This window comes from Tachypleus tridentatus, unplaced genomic scaffold, assembly GCF_004210375.1.
Source record: "Tachypleus tridentatus isolate NWPU-2018 unplaced genomic scaffold, ASM421037v1 Hic_cluster_2, whole genome shotgun sequence".
Taxonomy (NCBI): domain Eukaryota; kingdom Metazoa; phylum Arthropoda; class Merostomata; order Xiphosura; family Limulidae; genus Tachypleus; species Tachypleus tridentatus.
Genome location: NW_027467782.1, coordinates 28,367,319 through 28,384,624, shown reverse-complemented (window position 1 = coordinate 28,384,624; position 17,306 = coordinate 28,367,319). Strand labels below are relative to the sequence as shown.

General features: G+C 32.4%; 1 protein-coding gene across 11 annotated transcripts in view; it reads right to left on the bottom strand.

Annotated features, from left to right (window-relative positions):
* LOC143243018 (uncharacterized) overlaps positions 1-17,306 on the bottom strand; it is a 224,325-nt gene that overhangs the window by 204,124 nt on the left and 2,895 nt on the right. For 7 of the 11 annotated variants that reach the window (XR_013023719.1, XR_013023726.1, XR_013023720.1 and 4 more), the window contains exon 2: positions 16,837-16,919. The gene's annotated coding sequence lies outside the window, so the exon portion shown is untranslated. Of the gene's footprint in view, positions 1-11,819; positions 13,822-14,531; positions 14,670-16,836; positions 16,924-17,306 lie in introns of those variants that run through there. The other 4 variants (XR_013023721.1, XR_013023723.1, XR_013023722.1 and 1 more) reach the window with 4 other exon arrangements.

The window sequence follows — 17,306 nt, the reverse complement described above, 5'->3', positions numbered from 1 at the left end:
ACCACTTTAGCCTTGAATTCCTGTTAGCGGGCGGCCTTTGGGTGGTCCCCCTTGGGTCAATCGGCTGGTTCACTTGGGCTAGAGTCAACAAAGTACCAGTGTTGGTAGTTCTCAACAGGTGTTGTGGACATTGCGCCTGATGCTGGTGTTTGGGTATAGTGCTCATGAAACCCTGGCATTGCTGCATTGTCCTTGCATGACTTTGTAGTGCATCCCCTCGTAGTGCTCCATGGTGGGTGGGGTCAGTGGGTACCAAAATTTTTCTTTTTTCCTATGGATCCTCCTTCGAAAAATTTAAATAAAATAGTGAGAAAACAGTCAATAGGTAAGCGACCACGTCTTGAAGACTTTGAGCAGCTATCTTCAACATCTGTAACACATGAACCTCATTTTCTTATATTACATTTTCTTTCAGAAAAAACCTTTAGGGCAATTATCCCCATTTTTAATTCAGAAGGGACTAGAGGGTCTTGCTGGCTCTCCAAAGTCAGTAAAGAAGCTTCGATCTGGAGACATATTGGTTGAAACATCCACATCCCACCACAGTGAACTCCTCTTGAATTCAACGGCAATTGGAGATATACCTATTGAGGTTACACCCCATACTACCTTGAATTCATCACGAGGAGTTATTGTTGAGGGATATGAAGAATGTCCCCGAGTCAGAGATTCTTGCTGGGCTCTCCGCTCAAAGAGTTTCTGCAGTGAGGTGCATCTCCACTTGCAAAGATGGAGTTACACTGCCAACAGATACCCTTGTTTTGACATTTACATCATCACGTGCACCTGCCATCATCAAGGCAGGTTATCTAATTTGCAGGGTAAGGTCATTCATTTCAAACCCTCTCCCATGTTTCCAGTGTCAGAGGTTCTGCCACTCAAAGACATCATGTTGTGGTTCCCTGACATGTGCTCGTTATGGTGGCAAGGACCACAATGCCTATGAATGTGACATGGACCCAAATTGCGTCAACTGCAATGGTTCTCACCCTTCCTTCTTTCGTTCTTGCCCAAAATGGTTGGAGGAAAAAAGAGGTGCAGCGTTTGAAAACGACTCATAACATTAGTTATCCTGAGGCTCGGAAATTGCTGCCCACCACTCCATCTCAGACATATGCTGCTGCACTTTATTCCACAACTTCACCCTGATCCTGTACTTCATATCGGTGAAGTTTTGCTGCCAGTGGTCCCTGAGACCAAGTTCTTGGGGCTTATCTTTGACCATAAGCTGACCTTTATACCACACTTAAAGCAGCTACGGGTCAAATGCACAAGACTGCTGAACATCCTCCGTGTCCTCTCTCCTTCCAGTTGGGGAGCAGATCGATGTTCTATGTTAAAGGTATATCGTGCTCTTATTCGATCAAAATTCAACTATGGATCAGTGGTCTGTGGCTCTGCCAGACCCTCAGCTTTGAAGATGCTAGACCCCATTCATCACCAAGGACTTCGACTCTGCACTGGAGCATTCCTCACCTCTCCAGTTCAAAGCTTATACATTGAATCTCATGAACCTTCTCTGCACTTTTGCCATTTGCAACTATCTTTACTATATTATTCAAAACTTCATTCCCTACCAAAGCATCCCACCTGGGTGTGTGTTTTCCTTCCTCGGTGGGCTGTACTTTTTCAGAACAGATGATCTGCCATTGCTCCATTTGACCTTCGCATCCTGGCTTAATTGGATAATATTGCAGATTCCACAGGTCAGCCCATCCCACCATTGCTTATTACAGCCCCCAAATGTTACCTTTCTTTCAGTCATTTGAAAAAGGCAGATACTCCAGCTTGGAAGTACCGTCATTTATTTAATGAACATTTTTCAAACAATCATTCCGTTCCCATTCTCAGATGCTTCCAAATCAGGTAATTCAGTGGGCTCTGCTATGGTTTGCCGTGGTTCAGTAGTTGCGTGTAGAATCCCTTCTACAGCTTCTGTGTTCACTGCTGAACTGTATGCAATATCTCTTGCCCTGGATCATATTGCAGCTGAGCAGTACTCCAACTGCACCATTTATACTTATTTGCTAAGTTCTATACTTGCCTTGGAATTGCTACAAGTTGCCTCACACCCTGTTCTCGCTGATATTCAAAACCGACTGGCCCATTTCTCATTAACAGCTACTTCTATCCAGTTTTTCTGGATACCAGGCCATGTTGGTATTCGCGGGAACGAGCTTGCAGACAGGGCAGCTTAATCTATCTGCTCTGGCACTATCACCACTGTGCCTATTCCATACATGAATCTATGGTTTTGTATTCAAGGCTCAGCTCCATGCCAGCTGGCAGTCTACTTGGAGTGAACAATGCGACAACAAGCTTTTTCAAATAAAACCCTACATTGGGCTTTGGCCATCTAGCTTTCGGAAGGAGGAAGTTGTTCTAACTAGACTACGCATTGGTCACAGTTTTTTAACATATCATTTTCTTTTATCTGGAACTGATGCACCAGTGTGTAGTTTGTGTAACACTCAAATCACTATCAGCCACATTTTACTTTCTTGCTATCGTTACGATTCTCAACGATGGCACTATTTTAACCATGTTTTTTCCCAGGGTTTATCTGTAACATTGGACAGTGTTATTGGTGATGGTGACACTGTCCACCTTGATAAAGTTTTTAGTTTTTTAATGGCCATTAATCTTTTTAATCTCATTTAAGTCTTGAATATTTATTCATTTCACCTTTTTAATTGTGGTTCCCTTTTTACAGTTTCATTTTCTCTAGTTCAATTTGACATTGAAAAAGGGCCAGAGCATTAAATAACTTGACACAGGACTGGTAAGGCCAACTTCAGGTGACTAACGCTGCTGTTTTAACTATCCGTTTGAACTACCCATTAGTCATCCTGGCGAGTTATTCCCATTTTGCTGCATGTCTTTTAAACTTTTATTACTTTACCCTTTGGAACTAGCCATAATGACACATAACCCGGAACCAGGACTGGAAAGACCAACTTCAGGTGACTGACGGTGGTTCTGGTACTTGCCAGTTAGTCTTACTGGCGGGTTATGATCATTACCATTCTGCTACAGAAGTTCTTTACAACTTTGTGGACTGGATGTCAACATCGGTTTTATGTAGTTTTCTGTTTTTAATTGCTGTTTTGTTTTTACCTTCGTTTACTTTTTCAAATTTTACTACATTTACTTTTACCTTCTTACTGGACATTTGGCTACTCGTTATTACGATTTTGCTAATGTCTTTTAAAACTTCTATTATTTTACATTTTCATAATGGCTGCTATGACACATAACCCAGAACCAGGACTGGAAAGACCAACTTTAGGTGACTGGCGGTGGTTCTTGAACTTACCTGTTAGTCTTCCTGGCGGGTTATGATCATTACCATTTTGCTATAGAAAGTCCTTTAGAACTTCTTTTACTCTGCTTTCTCTCTTAACATTGTAGACTAGATGTCAACATTGGATTTATACTTTTTCTGTTTTTCAATGATGTTTTGTTTTACCTTCATTTCATTTTGTGTATTTTACTACATTTACTTTATTTTTACCTTTTTACTGGATGTTTGGTGCAGATAGCCAAGCTGCTTTGTGACATAAAACACAAAATCAATCAACGTAAATCACATACTACATCACTGAAATGTTTTATCTTGTTACTCTCAACATGGCTACAGTTCAGTTATATTCATCTCTTGCAGAAAGGTGATATAACTATTTTAATTTCAGGAACTGATCCTGAATCTGTACTGTATGTTTTTTATAAGTAAGAACAGTGTAAGAAAGGTGACAAATGCAAGTTTTCCCACGATGATGTTGAAAATAAGAGTGAAAAGAAGAGTATTTATGTAGACTTGAGAGATGAAGGTAATGTAGTTTATTTTTTTATCTATGTATCTATTATCTGTTAATAACATAAAGTATAAAGGTTTTTTAAATCAACTGTATGGTTTTCTGTGTTTGCATTATTAGCGTTAGACTACTGAAGCATTTTAAGAGTTTAAATGTCCATCTTCAGTTGTATCTTTTAGAAAATTAATGTAGATAAATCTAATTCTGTTAAGGGTTTATATCTTTTATTTTAATTATAAAAAAGTTTAAATTCTATATTTTTTGGTCAATATGAATTTTTATCTAATAAATAATTTGGATTTCAATCAGTTAATTATTACTTACTGCACTTGATAAACCAGAATAAACATATGATGTCATAGAAGAATATTCCTACAGCTTTCAAATAGCCAAAAATATTTTCAGAAGTAAAACCACAACAACAAAAGAAACAAAATTCCTGTCTTTGGTATTTTTCCTCTTTTCCCTGAGCCTTACATTGAGATCATTTGTTCACATTTATGAGAGCTCTGGGTATCTAATATGTTGATAAACCAAATTACTGCTGCAGTAATATATGATCAGTGTATTGACTATAGAAATTCCCATTACAGCTGAACATGCTACTGGTAAGATTTCCCAGGAATTTAGTTCAAAGTTATATACGGACTTTAATTCTCAGGAAATTAGATTCATGGGTTTAGCCAGTGATTTCTTCTTCTTTTCAGTAAAACAATGTTTCTAAGTAAGAATGTAATCAATAAGAAGACATTTGGACTCTGTTTTTCTTTGTTTTTAACACTTTTTTATTTTAGCCTGTCATATTCCACACCATTTCAAGAGTTTTAGTTTTCCACTACTTTTCATGCTTCCAAGTTGTTTGCTTTGGGAGAGGATTGTTCTTCTCATACTTTTGTTTCTGTTGATACCAGTTCTACCAGGGGACCGGTACATGTTGATAAACTTTACCATACCTCAAATCTGGTTGATATACCTGTGGTAGTTGTGACTCAGATATCATTTGTGTGGCTTTACTCTTATTTACACATGGGAGAATTGAGTATTTCATGTCATTAATGTATGGATTTTGGTAAGTTAGATATTTATATGTTCTTTATCACCTAAGTTATTTTAAACGAATTATAAATGAGATGTTGATTATTAATTGTGTTATTACCAGATACATTTAATCATTTCGCAAGTACATTAATCTTACATACTTTGTGGTCTCGACAGATTTCATGGCTTTGTTAGTTCATTATTAGTAATTTCACTCGGTATGTTTAGGCGTAGATTGTTTGTAAGTTGCATATTATTACTACTAGTAACATATAATTATTTTATTTTTCAAAATTGTTGATTTTGTGCTTAACCATTTTCTCTTCATAATCCACTATTTAATATTCTTCCACACAGTGTCCACTTCATTGCTCTAAATCATGTTTTCCATTTCAGGACTTTCCTGTTTCTTTGGACAAACCTCAGTTCTTTTTTTACTCTATGAGAATTTGTGCTCTTCTTTCTATGAATAACTAGATAATGTTTGCTTCTACTCATTCACAGTCCATAGACCACACTTCACTGATTCTACAAGTTACAATAGAGTGAGGATTCCTCATGACAGTGGGGGAAATACATTCTTAACTCCTCTCAATAACCCATTCATTTGGGTAGTTTTCTTCTTTTCAACCTCATTTGGGCCCAGCCTTCTCCTTTTCAGGTTTGGAACAAGCAGTTCACATGTTCTTCACCTCATATTTCTTGCAGTTAAATGTATTCTATCTTTGTGGGGATGTGAACTATGGATCAAACTTGTTTGTATTCACTTTAGTGGGAACTGTGAGATCAGTGAAACTTCTCACCCATACACACTGCCTGCATCCATATACTAGTAACAACATTTACTAGTTCATGTCTTGCCTTACGTATTGTATCTTATAAAATGTTTTCATTGTAAGTTTAATTGTCTTCATTAGTAAAACTTGATTTCTTTGTTTATGTGATGTTAACATGCATCTGCTTGCAGAAGAACTGAGTCATTTAACCAATCAAAATAAGAGTTTGTGATACTTATTTTAGCAATCAATCAAAATTATGATTAAATCAGTTGTCATGAAAGTAATAAACTAATTGAAATTAATGTTTCTAGTTATTCCAAATATCCGGATGATCAAAATATTTGTTAGGTACAAACTTGCATAAGAGGCAGGTGTGGGGATGCTTTATGACTTCCATTGCCATTAAATTTACTTTCCTGTCATTGTTAATGCAAAGCTACAGAAGCTATCTATCATTGCACCAATTTTGAACCATTGACTGTCAACTCTCTGGCTATTTAAATAATTAGGTGTAAATTTATTGTATTTTGATTTCTTTTCACACTGTGTGATGTTTTGCTTTACAATTGTATCACTATTATTTAAAGTTGTATTAGTGTGAGCACATTTAGAGCAGGAGCCCAAGTGGTCCAATCATTCATATTTTTAGTATTTAATAACTGTGTTCTTTAGTTCTGTATGAGAGAATGCAGGTGAGGTGAAGGGATCCATAGGGGTAAACATTATGCACATTTTTCAGAGATTAATAATAATATTGTTTAATATTATATTTAAATAGACATGAATTTAAGGTAGAGATCAAGGGAGTTGAAACCCCATCCCTTCTAGCTATTCTTTTTTTTCTTTTTTGAAAAGTAATCCCTGTATCATTTAATGTTTTTATCTGTGGGGTCTTAACTCCTCCCTCCATTTCCCCCCTTCATTTGATTAGGAAAACAGTCAATAGTATTGAAAATAAATATTAGGTTTCAATATCTGTTTGATTGGTCTATTAATTACCTTTATTATTATTTATTTGAAATTAGTTTATTTTGAATCTATAACAGTCAGGTTATAAGCCATTAACTTATGAATACAATAATATGAACATCAACTTAATGTTTCCCTGGTAAATTATCAGGCCTTGGCTTTTTTCCAGAAATTAACAGTGTGCATGCATTCTAGACTTTATGGAGATTTGTTTTCTTTAAAGAAAGTGTTATTTTTTGGAATTTATAATGCATAATGGAGGTGTTTAGACATTTTCATTGTTGGTTGGTTAGCTTGGCATTTTATGGTGCAAAGCAACTAGGCTGTCTGCACCAGACATTTTGGTAATGAAGTTAGAAAAAAAATTACCTTTTTTATCTAAATGGTAATAAAAAAACTTTATTTTAACCAAAATTTTGAAAAAAATTTATGGTTATTATTTCTTACATCATTTGTAGCCCTTATATTTATGACACTTGTAGCTCTTGTAACATGCCTACTTTAAAATCTGTTTTTCATTGTTTGAATGTTATAATGTCACAAGTGTTTTAGTACTGTTGATATCCAAAATAAGTAAAAATGCAAGTGACAAAAAAGAATTGAAAACAAACTGATGTTTGCAAACACTAAAATGTGAATAGAGGTGTAGACATGGTTTTCCTTTCAAAATATAATAATTTATTTCAATTAAAGTTTAAAATGTTTGTTTTTATTTTCCAATTGATCACATTAGTAGAAATAAAGATATAGATTTTCAGTTGTTCATTACAACCTATATGAACTAATAATAATAGACTTTCTAATTAATTTTATCACTAGTTCCTTGTAATGCATAGGTATAAATAAAAAATGAATGTGATGTACACTTATCAATTAAACTAGTAGAAGTCTAATTATAACTGCTCCTTTATAAAAGAAAGAAAGAAAAACCATTCTTGCTATGAGAACAGTTGTTAAGAAAGTTTAAATGTACTTGGATATAGCACATAGACTATCATGTGTTGATAAAGTTAAAATATAGGTTGTTTCTTATAGCTTTGTAAAGTTTCTTTTGTTGTGAATTCTGAATGTATTTGTGTATAAAATTATATATATTTTAAAGCTATAGTTTTAGTTTTATTCAAAGAGAAAATATATGATAACTTTGCATAAGGTAAGCTTATACAGTTTAAAGATGGGTTGAACTGATAACAAATCTTATTAAAAGTTTAACATGATAATGAATGTATAGTGTTTGGAAAAGATTTTGTCATCATCAGGTTTAATAACATACCTATACACTGAAATGTATATTGTATGAACAAAGAGGTTACATAGCTTGAGATTGTTTAAAGCATAATAAAGTTATTTTGTTGATGCTCTGTTTATAATTACTGTTTTTACTTTTTAATAAACACATTATGATTTTATTAAGTTGCAGTGTTTGTAAACATATTTTTTAATATGTTCACCAAATAAAATACTGTCATCAAATTGTACAATTTTACTATTTAGTGAATATGGTAGGAAATTGCAAAATATTGTGATGTTGTAAATATTTATTAAGTAATGTTCTAGAATGTTTATTTTGTTCAAATAATGAAGATAAATAAATTGTTTAACTAAAAATTGCAACTGTTAAAAAGATGAAAGCTGTCATGTGAAATTAAGGGTAATTTAAAATTAGTGAAAAAAAAACAGAGTGAAAGAAAAAATTAAAAATGATACCACGTTAGAATAATGTTGTGGTTGAAAAAATTAAGGAGTAAGCACGTGCTTTTCTTGTTTGGGTTATAAAAGGTGTGGTACTAATGGGTTAAGTGTAATTGATCAGTTCAAGGAATTATTTTCCACAAAGTAGGGCACACAATTCTTATCTAATGAGATTATTAGGGATTCAGTAACAAAGAAGGGAAGAGGAACATTATTTAATGTTGTCCTTTGCATAATTTTTGCTTCTTTCATAAGTACTCTTAACTGGTGGTAATAAATACAAACTGTAGATGTTTAAATCCTTAAACAGAACTAATTTACAAAAATTGTAAACTTGTTGAGCATTTTTAAGAAGAAACCCCCCACTAATATAGTAAGTTCTAATACAGAAAATCAAGATTTTCTAACTTGTTTACTATACCACTTGGATGAAAAGTACCTAAGTTATAAAAGACTTCTATTTAATGTTGTTTTTAACCATTAAACACACAGAAAATACATTTTTTTGTCATTTAAAAACTTAACAGTCAGACATGTGTAGATCATATATAAATTTGTAACTGTAAAAGGTGATGCATTTGGTTTGTTCTCTCAAAACATCTCAGTGATGGTATACTTAACATGTGATGAAACTTGTGGTTACCATGAAACACATTCATCTGTTTAAAAAAACTGATACTGACACTCATAATGTATAAATATTAAAAACAGACTTATTTGTGAGCTTTCTGATATTTTAGTTATTAAACTTTCTATATTCCAGTTGGTAACAAAACATTTTGTTATCCCATTTCACAGTGTCAGGATGGCATCTGCATAGTGCTTGATATTGGTGGTGTTGCACAGCATCATCCTTATCATACAGTTGAATGTTTCTGCAGAGTTGACTTAGCACCTGCTGAAATTGGTAAATCCATCTAGTATTAAAAATGCTGTCTTCTCTGTAAATCCTGTCTTCATTAGGATTTGGCAATAACCTTTACTGAGGTTGATCTTTGAAGAGAACCTGACCTTGTAATTTCTAGGTTGTCCATAGTTTCAGAGTTGAACTTCATCACAAGATTCAGCTTTTGGAAATTTATTTAGAAACAGTTAACCTATCTCTAATTTTTGTGATTAAAACTGGTAAATGGTAGGCTAAATTTGAAGGCTTAACAATTCCAGCTTCCAACATTGCCTCAGCTTCCTGCTTTGTAAGGTACAGTGGAGCGCGCCATTAAACTGCGAAATTGCATAAGCCGCTGTAGCAAGTCTTGTCTTAGAATTTTTGATGTATTAAATCTACTACCTGGCTTTTTAAAGTTTCTCACACTCTCCTTGTCGTTGACATGACAAATATGAGCGAGGATTATCGCGGCTCACCGCTAATTTAAGAAAGTGCAAAAACGTGGCTTACTAATTTAATCCTGGCTTTATAACTTCAAGGAGATATTTAAAAAGGATTTGCTTTAATTTGGGAAATAAATAGAATATATTACAGTATAAATTGACCGTTAATCTACCTTATCCGCCCTGTATGCCAGCTTTATGGAGGCTGCCATTGTTACCGAATCACACCTCTCCATACATTAAACTTAATCCGCGGTAAATCCGTGAAAAAAGTGATCAATAATTAAAGTATTATTTTTAATTTGATAATCCAATATTTTTATGGAATTGTATAAATATTAGCCACAAACCCAATAGCCATCACTTCAGTTTCTGAGCTGTTGGCGACTTCGGCTTTTCAGTCACAAAGGTTTAATCCGCGGACCTATTAAGCCGTGGTTAACAAGGTTGACTCCCCAAATACTGCATCTTAACGGCACTCCACTGTATTTCATTGCATAAGGTATCTGAAAGGGCTTCACTTTAGCTGGATACCATGTTGTTGTGTTGCACAAGGCCTATCTTTCCTGGTCTATCCATGAAGATATCTCTCCTCTTTACATTCTTTTATCAAAATTTGACATGATTATATATCATGTAATCTCCATGCTATTTGCACTTTTACTATAGTTGTGCACATATTGGTCTATTTATTTTCATTGTCCTTTGCATTTTCTTCTACCACAACTTACCACTGTGTAATCATGGCTGTGGCTTACCAAATGTTATACACTTAGTTAATAGTAATGTAAATTTATAAGTGTGTTGGACCACGAAATTTTCTACAGTAGGTATCTCTGACTTGCTGGCAGTGAAATTGACAAAAAATTAACAACATGCACTCCACTTGTTTTTTTTTAAATAATATATGTTTGAAACAAGTTAAATGTATGTACAAAATTATTTACACTATGGAGATAATATTTGTATCTAAGACACTATACAGTTTTCTTTTTTATTGTCCAAAGTCCACTTAAGCCAATTCAACAGTTTTAGAATTCAGTTGACAAGCTAAACTTTTATTTCTTTTAATCACAGTGGTATCATGATATCACATGAGCTACTACGGTTGTATCCTTAACTTTCAGTATTATTCTGTTTTTTGTACTTCCAATTATCATCTTTCTTTTGTTGAAGTCCACATATGTGGGTTCAATTGGTTTAGAACACCCTTTTATGAGACATAATATTCTCCTTATCTCTTTTAAACTTTAAATGTCACCCTAACCTACCAACCATTCACTTCCACAACAGTTAACTTTACAAAGTCTAACTTTTCTGTGACAGAAGTTCTCTCTCATGTGACTTTTACTCTCTTTTCATTCATCTAGTTATAGTTATTTATACATCTATCACAGTCTTGACATCACTGGATTGTAAACACAGTGTTCAATAGCCTTAACATCAGTGAGTTACAAAGTAAATTAATTAGTAACACTACCCGCACTAAACAGTCTTATATTCAAGTTGGTGTAAAGTTTAAACATAAGTTTTCTCTGAAGATCTTATTCTTTGTCTATCCACACTTCAATACAAGTTTACTTGTTGAATTTCATATTTTGTACTTTTGTCTTCCTCTCTTTATGTTTATGAAGGATAGTATACTTTTAATATATTTTCATAAAAATGTACATAAGTTGTTGTCATTGTTTTAAGTTGTTTAGATTTTTTATACACAAGACTTTATTGACTTATAACAATTTAGATCTTTATTACATTCTTTTAATGAAAATGTGTGTAAAGTGTAACAGTTAATATATAAATTTGGGAAATAAGTACATACACATATATGTAAGTATAAAAGACATTGTGTACAAAAATTTTTATATTTGTCTGATTGCATGTTTGTTCAATATTTAATTGAAATATATTTTGTAAGCATAGTATCAACAACAACATTATTTTGATTTGTAGATAGCAGAGAAGAAGGAAAAAGTTCAAGTGGAACAGGACAGGAAAAAAGAGTTTAAAGCTGGTCATCACATGAAATGCCAAGCTAACCAACCAACAATGAAAATGTCTAAATCCCTCCACTGTGCATTATAAATTCAGAAAAATAATGCTAACTTTATTAAAAACAAATCTCCATAAAGTCTAGAATGCATGCACACTGTTAATTTCTGGAAAAAAGCCAAGGCCTGATAATTTACCAGGGAAACATTCAGTTGATGTTCATATAATTGTATTCATAAGTTAATGGCTGAAGCTACACCTGACTGTTACAGATTCAAAATAAAGTAAATTCAAATAAATAATAATAAAGGTAATTAATAGACCAATCAAACAGATATTGAAACCTAATATTTATTTTCAATACTATTGACTGTTTTCCTAATTAAATGAAGGGGGAAAATGGAGGGAGGAGTTAAGACCCCACAGATAAAAACATTAAATGATACAGGGATTACTTTTCAAAAAAAAAAAAAAAGAATAGCTAGAAGGGATGGGGTTTCAACTCCCTTGATCTCTACCTTAAATTCATGTCTATTTAAATATAATATTAAACAATATTATTATTAATTTCTGAAAAATGTGCATAATGTTTACCCCTATGGATCCCTTCACCTCACCTGCATTCTCTCATACAGAACTGAAGAATACAGTTATTAAATACTAAAAATATGAATGACTGGACCACTTGGGCTCACACTTATACAACTTTAAATAGTAGTGATACAATTTAAAGCAAAAACATTACACAGTGTGAGAAAAAAATCAAAATACAATAAATTTAAACCTTATTATTAAAATAGCCAGAAAGTTGACAGTCAATGGTTCAAAATTGGTGCAGTGATAGATAGCTTCTGTAGCTTTGCAGTAGCAATGACAGGAATAGTAAATTTAATGGAAATGGAAGTCGTAAAGCATCCCCACACCTGCCTCTTATGTAAGTTTGTACCTAACAAATATTTTGATCATCTAGATATTTGGAATAACTAGAAACATTAATTTCAATTAGTTTATTATTAACATGACAACTGATTCAATCATAATTTTGATTAATTGCTAAAATAATTATTACAAACACTTATTTTGATTGGTTAAATGATTCAGTTCTTCTGTAAGCAGATGCACGTTAACATCACATTAGTAAAGAAATCACAAGTTTTACTGATGAAGAAAATTCAACTTAAAATGAAAAACATTTTATAACATACAATACATAAGGCAAGACATGAACTAGTAAATGTTTTTGCTAGTATATGGATGCGGGCAGTGTGTATGGGTAAGAAGTTTCACTGATCTCACAGTTCCCCCCTAAAGTGAATACATACAAGTTTGATCCATAGTTCACATCCCCACAAAGATAGAATACATTTAACTGCAAGAAATGTGAGGTGAAGAACATGTGAACTGCTTGCTCCAAACCTGAAAAGGAGAAGGCTAGGCCCAAATGAGGTTGAAAAGAAGAAAACTACCCAAATGAATGGGTTATGAGAGGAGATAAGAATGTATTTCCCCCCACTGTCACTAGGAATCCTCACTCTATTGTAACTTGTAGAATCAGTGAAGTGTGGTCTATGGACTGTGAATGAGTAGAAGCAAACATTATCTAGTTATTCATAGAGAGAAGAGCACAAATTCTCATAGAGTAAAAAAAGAACTGAGGTTTGTCCAAACAAACAGGAAAGTCCTGAAATGGAAAACATAATTTAGAGCAATGAAGTGGACACTGTGTGGAAGAATATTAAATAGTGGATTATGAAGAGAAAATGGTTAAGCACAAAATCAACAATTTTGAAAAATAAAATAATTATATGTTACTAGTAGTAATAATATGCAACTTACAAACAATCTACGCCTAAACATACCGAGTGAAATTACTAATAATGAACTAACAAAGCCATGAAATCTGTCGAGACCACAAAGTATGTAAGATTAATGTACTTGCGAAATGATTAAATGTATCTGGTAATAACACAATTAATAATCAACATCTCATTTATAATTCGTTTAAAATAACTTAGGTGATAAAGGACATATAAATATCTAACTTACCAAAATCCATACATTAATGACATGAAATACTCAATAATTCTCCCATGTGTAAATAAGAGTAAAGCCACACAAATGACATCTGAGTCACAACTACCACAGGTATATCAACCAGATTTGAGGTATGGTAAAGTTTATCAACATGTACCAGTCCCCTGGTAGAACTGGTATCAACAGAAACAAAAGTATGAGAAGAGCAATTCTCTCCCAAAGCAAACAACTTGGAAGCATGAAAAGTAGTGGAAAACTAAAACTCTTGAAATGGTGTGGAGTGTGACAGACTAAAATAAAATGTGTTAAAAACAAAGAAAAACAGAGAGTCCAAATGTCTTCTTATTGATTACATTCTTACTTAGAAACATTGTTTTACTGAAAAGAAGAAGAAATCACTGGCTAAACCCATGAATCTAATTTCCTGAGAATTAAAGTCCGTATATAACTTTGAAATAAATTCCTGGGAAATCATACCAGTAGCATGTTCAGCTGTAATGGGAATTTCTTCTATTTGAAAGCTGTAGGAATATTCTTCTATGACATCATATGTTTATTCTGGTTTATCAAGTGCAGTAAGTAATAATTAACTGATTGAAATCCAAATTATTTATTAGATAAAAATTCATATTGACCAAAAAATATAGAATTTAAACTTTTTATAATTAAAATAAAAGATATAAACCCTTAACAGAATTAGATTTATCTACATTAATTTTCTAAAAGATACAACTGAAGATGGACATTTAAACTCTTAAAATGCTTCAGTAGTCTAACGCTAATAATGCAAACACAGAAAACCATACAGTTGATTTAAAAGACCTTTACACTTCATGTTTTTAACAGATAATAGATGCATAGATAAAAAAATAAACTACATTACCTTCATCTCTCAAGTCTACATAAATACTCTTCTTTTCACTCTTATTTTCAACATCATCGTGGGAAAACTTGCATTTGTCACCTTTCTTACACTGTCCTTACTTATAAAAAACATACAGTACAGATTTAGGATCAGTTCCTGAAATTAAAATAGTTATATCACCTTTCTGCAAGAGATGAATGTAACTGAACTGTAGCCATGTTGAGAGTAACAAGATAAAACACTTCAATGCTGTTGTGTGTGATTTACATAAAGCAGACTTTGAACACTTGTTTTGATTCACCCTAAGAGTATCAGTGACCTAACTATTGAAAAACACACAAAAATTATGAAAACTAATTTAATATTAAAGATAGCTATGTACAGTATAAGAATTCATACTTTCAGTTAATATGTACACAATACTTGCACCACACACTTGTTACATAAGTTGTTTTAATTTTTAAAGTTATAAAAACAGATAAAATGTACCAACATGCATTTTTAAAATGTATAAAAATAACATTCAATGAAGTTACAGTAATATAATAGCTTATGCCTTTTGTTTTGAATGAGTTTTAGCTATGTAAATAATGTCATTGTAGTTATGAAGCCAATTATTGTTGGTTAGTCACAATTATCTACCTGATTTATGTCTCTGCAAAGTGTTATAACTGCAGAACTCATATGGAATAAAACTGTATTTCTTTCCAACCACTCCAAAAGTAAATATTTAATTCTCACTGATAAAGAATAAATATTTATAATTACAAGTTATACATTGGTACAATTTTAGTGCCAGACCTTAAAAAAATAATGAAAAATAAATATTTAGAGCTTTAAATGGGTGAACTTGTAAACCTGATGTTCCACACTTTAGAAATTATTTATTTATGACTAATGCTAAAAAAATCCTCACTTATGTCAGGGAAATGTACCTCTAAAAGTAGAAAGCAAAGAGGTTCCATCTTTAAACACATTTAAGACTACATATCAAGAGCAATATTAATATGGTAGAATACATCATGATGTATTTCAGTTTCTATATAATACATAAGGTATAAAAACCACAGTAATTCTGGAAAGTATTTTAACTTTTTCTTGAATAACTCAGTTTGAAAGATTCAACTTATATTATTTGCTATTTCTAAGAAATAATATCTTAAAAAACCTTTATGACCAACTTAGACAGCCAGATCATTGATGTATCCAAAGATAATCTGTATTAATAACATTTTATGTAGTAATTCTTAAGTCTTCAGTTAACTATAAAATCCTATGTTTTTTAGTACTATTAAACCTCACATTGACATATTCTCATGCTCATTTTACACCACTTCAAAACAAGCAAAAGCAATAATGGAAAAAAAAAAATCAAAATTTTTGTATTTATATGTTTACAAAAACATGCCATATCAACATGTAGGGGGAGGTTAAGTGATTAACAATATATCATGTATTTCGTGATGACAAGAAACCAACTTGAAGTAAAAATGTATTTCAGAACAACTGTTGCAATCCCCTTCTTTGTTAATCTGAAGATGACCTAAGAAGGTCAAAACATTGTTTTCAGTTTTATTTTGGTATAACCATTTGTCCTGACATACATATCACGTACTTGTTATGTTGAAAGTCATACAACAATGGGAATATACAAATTTCTGAATTTCTTGCTTACACTCTCTATCAAATTACATAGAAATAACTTATGGGAAAGCTTGTCTAATCTAGCATTTGTATTAGGTAAAAATAAAATAATAAACCTTTACACTACTCCATACAAAAATTATACTGCACAACAATTTTTTTTAAATTTTTTGCTTCCTGAAAAGGTTTTGCTGATTGTGGCAGGTATCTGGTGGGTATGCACAAATATAGTTTTGGTTTTGCTTCATCAATAGAAACTTTGAGAAATAGACAGCTAACTGTTTACTGGCAATAACTTATTTAATTGCGTTTATGTTTCTAATATGCTTAAGTTCAAAATAATTAAAAGTGTTTTGCTCCTGATTTTTGTTTGTATTTAATGTCCTGTGCATCACGTTGCAGTGTCCAACAGTAGTCAGCAAGCATTGACAAATTCCAGTTGCCCTGATATTGTTTTCACATTGTAGCAAAACTGAAGATTTCAATGAAACTGTACATAATGGGCAAATGTGGATGTGATTTTCATGATCAGCAGCCAAAAATCTATAAGGAACACCCAACAGTGTTAAAGAAGCAAAAACTTTGTTGTGCAGTGTTATCTAACATTAACTTCATTCTCCACAAGCAAGGAAAGGTGACAGAAAAAACCTATTTCACAATATAAAGAGTAGTATTTTACCTTTCTCATCTTTCTGTGTTATTACAGATTTGAATATCAAGTTCAGGTCCTCAATTTCCTTCTTTTTCTTCCTACTTGTTGATCTACCTAAGGTAATGTGAGTAGAGTGTGATTACTCTTATATTACCAACAATTTGTTTGAACCTTTGTATCAATAACTTTAATAAACATGGCATACTATTTCACTGATTAAGTAAACAAATTATGCATTACAAAGATAATTAGAGTTTTAAAATATTCAAAACATATTATGTAATAAATGGTCATTAAAAATAAAGAAAATGTGACAGCTGTTAAGATGAAAATTACACTTTATGAATTTGACATTAATGTGGTACTTATAAGATAACTATATGGAAGTATTATTTTACACAGCCTTTCATACTGTTTTTCTTCATACTTTTCTACAGACAATGTTGATGATAATTATGAAATTACAAAGTGTTAAAGACATGTTAAAAGGTCAACAG